This window comes from Oryzias melastigma, linkage group LG11 (assembly GCF_002922805.2).
Source record: "Oryzias melastigma strain HK-1 linkage group LG11, ASM292280v2, whole genome shotgun sequence".
NCBI lineage: Eukaryota > Metazoa > Chordata > Actinopteri > Beloniformes > Adrianichthyidae > Oryzias > Oryzias melastigma.
The window spans coordinates 27,361,810-27,366,141 of NC_050522.1; positions in this window are offsets into that span (position 1 = coordinate 27,361,810).

The window sequence follows — 4,332 nt, forward strand, 5'->3', positions numbered from 1 at the left end:
ATATCTGCAACATCTGTCCAGAGAGGTTTAAAAGATCAGATGTAACCGTTTTAATGCTGATTTAAGGGTTCGGACACTTTAAGGTTTAAATGCTAAACTGTATTCACCAAAGACTTCAGTGCTGAAGCGTATTCATCAAGCGGTGAAGCGGTGTCATGTGCTGTGAAATTTGCCGCGGGCGCGCGTCTGAATTACAAAGCGCTGACCTGCGTGATTCATCTCATAGATGGAGGTTTCATGGATCACTGGAGGTGTTGGCAGTGTTAGAATGCTGTGCTAACAGGGACAGAGGAAGCTTTACTCTCTGCCCACACAAGCATCAGCACAGACATGGAGGCACAGCTCAGCCCCCACAGGCTCAGTCCAGTAACAGTTGCTTTCCACTTCCTCTGCCGCCGCCGCCACCAGCGCCTGCCATGACAGGCCAGCGCTGCACGCCACGACACCCAAGGTCAACAAGAACTACACTTACACAACATTAGTGCTCTGCTGTACATCGGCCCATTCCTGATACACCACTGATTTACCCTCAGATTACTAGCTAGCTATCGAGTGATTCAACAGTCAATTGGTTTGATTTCTCTTAAACTTTTTATCTCCATTTAAACAGTAAACATTTTAAAAGTATTTATCATAGTTATTTATGTCAGCGAAACTAGGGGTGTAGGGAAATATCGATTTGGCGACATATTGCAATAATTGATTTTTAGATACTTTTATCGATCTAAAATTAATTGTTTATGAACAAACATTTTTGGAAGTTAACAACACTTACAGGCACACTAATTCTATGTTTTTTTTTTTTACTTGTGCAAAAAAATATTTTACAGTGAAGATTAGACAACATTGATTGTTCTCTTTAGGAACAAATATTTATTAATTTACTAAAAAAAATAGCACCATACATTTCTGGATAAAAGCAACTTGTATATAAGATGCTGTTGTGATCATTCAATAAAGTTAATCTTAACTTTTTTTTAAACCATGACAGGCACTTTATTATTCGGGAATAGTTTTTTTTTTTCTGTCATTCTCTTAAAAATAGCCAAAAATTTGTCTGGTATATATCATGATACATATCGTATCGTGAGGTGTATATCGTGATGCATCATATAGTGGGACGTATATCATGATACATTTTGTGAGATGTACATCATGATACATATCGTGAGACGTATATTGGGATATATATCGTATCGTAAGACATATATCGTGAAACATATCATATCGTGAGACATATATCGTGATACATATCATACTGTGAGACTTATATATTGATACATATTGTACTGGGAGACGTATACTGTAATACATATTGTACTATGAGACACATATCATGATACATATTGTATCACGAGACTTATATCATATCATACTATGAGACATATCGTGATACATATATCATAATACATATCATATTGTGAGACTTGTATATTGATACATATTGTACTGGGATACTTATACTGTAATACATATTGTACTATGAGACACATTTAGTGATACATATCGTATCGCGAGACATATCGTGATACATATCATATTGTGAGACTTATATATTGATACATATTGTACTGGGAGACGTATACTGTAATACATATTGTACTATGAGGCACATATCATGATACATATTGTATCACGAGACTTATATCATGATACATATCGTACTGTGAGACATATCATGATACATATCATATTGTGAGACTTATATATTGATACATATCGTACTGGGATACTTATACTGTAATACATATTGTACTATGAGACACATTTTGTGATACATATTGTATTGTGAGGTATATATCATGATACATATCGTATCGTGATACATATCGTATTGCCAAACTCTTGTCAAACCCACCTCTAAGTAAAACATCAGCCGTTGTAGAAACTTGATTTTCAATTTTTTCAAGCCAAAACTTCCATATTTAGGCATCAAGATGGAGTTACAGAATCACTGATATTTTTAGCATTCATATAGAGATCTGGTTGAGTACATCTATTGAACTTGAATCCTAATATTTCAAATTGGAAATTAAAGAAATAGATATCTATGTATAGATATATCAAACCTAGTTGGGATATTCAGTCATGTACAGAACATATTGAATTATTATTTCATTTTGTCAAATTGAGTTTGATCAATTGCTTGAAAGGGAGTGAAATACATTAATTTTCAGGTCTTTAATCTTTTGTTTCATGTAAATCACTGATTTGCTTTTAATATTCTGGTACAGTTTTTAGTATGTCTGAGGTTTTATTCTGAAAACTCCCCAGACCGGTCGTGGTATCTCATACCAAACGCTAAGCTGTGAAGCAGCTACAGAGCAGCTGCTTGTATGGACATAATTGGACAGCTGTGAAAAGAGTCCAGCGTTATTAAGCCTTATTGCAACAGAGATGTGGGCAGTCTGGAGCTGTGGTTTCAGCTACAGAAACATTTTCATGACCACACTTTGCTTCAGGACCAGTGTGTCATTGGGAATGAATGCAGGGACAATTGTCTGCTTTTAAAAATATTTATTAAAAAAAAATTAGCAACCTATATTGGAGTTGGAGAAAATGGCCCGCCAGTTTCCACTGTTGTTTTTGCTAAGATGTTTATGAACCATGGCAACACCAGCATCAGGAACAGTTAGCTGCATTAGCTAATTAGGCTAAGCTGAAGATCTGATTTAAGTGCTAGCTAAGAGCTTCTTCTCCAGAAGTCTGGAAACTCGTTGGTGTTTGGCAGTTACTGCTTTTACTGTTAGCACATTCACTTTTATACTCACATTAAACAATCGAGTGAATTCTGTTGTGAACTTAAGAGAGTCGGAGTCATGGTGCTGCCGTTATTTATCTTCTTTGTTTGCTTTTCAAATTTGGAATAGATCAGCTAGCAAAATGGAATGGATGGATGGATGATGGATAAAAAGACGGATGGATGAACAGATGGATGGATGGATGAACAGATGGATGGATGGACGGATGGATGGATAAATAAACGGACGGATAGATGGATGGATGGATAAATGGACGGATGGATGGATATATAGATGGATGAACAGATGGATGGACGGATGGACAGATGGATGGATACATAGACTGATGGATGGATGGATTTATAGACAGACGGATGGATAAATAAACAGACTGATGGATGGATGGATTTATAGACGGATGGATGAACAGATGGATGGATGGACGGATGGATGGATAAATAAACGGACGGATAGATGGATGGATGGATAAATGGACGGATGGACAGATGGATGGATGGATAAATGGACGGATGGATGGATATATAGATGGATGAACAGATGGATGGATGGATAAATGGACGGATGGATGGATATATAGATGGATGAACAGATGGATGGATGGATAAATGGACGGATGGATGGACGGATGGATGGATAAATGGACGGATGGATGGATATATAGATGGATGAACAGATGGATGGACGGATGGACAGACGGATGGATGGATACATAGACAGACGGATGGATGGATGGATTTATAGACGGATGGGCGGACAGATGGATGGACGGATGGATTAACAAATGAATGGACAGATGGATGGTTGGACGGATGGATGGATGAAGAGACAGACGGATGGATGGATAACTAGATTGATGGATGGATGGATTTATAGACGGATGGATGGATGGATTTATAGACGGATGGATGGATGGATTTATAGACAGACGGATGGACGGATGGATAAATAGACGGATGGATGGATGGATGGATTTATAGACGGATGGATGGATAAATAGATGGATGAACAGATGGATGGACGGATGGATGAAGGAATGGATGAATTTGCATGGATGGTTAGTTGTAAAGATAGATAGATAGATAGATAGATAGATAGATAGATAGATAGATAGATAGATAGATAACCATGATGAAGGGAGGCTGACAGAGAGAGTGAGAGATGGATTAGCATGTCAGAGTCTCCCTACATCACATTACTCTTGTCGAGTGTGCAATAGCTCATCGATCAGACTCCGGCTTCCACGCCTGTCATCCCGGACTCTTCCCTGCATTTCCCCTCCCGGAATCCATAACAGGATCTGAGGCCTGAACTCCTGGCCCTCTGCAGGCGCTCTCCACGGAAAAGTCCGGGCCAGAGCGGATCAATACCCACGGAGCAAATGTACGGAGAGCAGCAAAGCGCTGTTGACATCCTGGTCCCGCGCTCGTCCCGCTCATATAGATGAGCTCTTCAGTATGGATCCAGGGCAGGACAACTGGACTGCACTCGTCATATCCCCCCCCCCGCGGTCCCTCGCTGTCACCGTCTCCTCCTGTCTTTTTGCCGGTTTTTGACACTTGGTCCTCCTTTC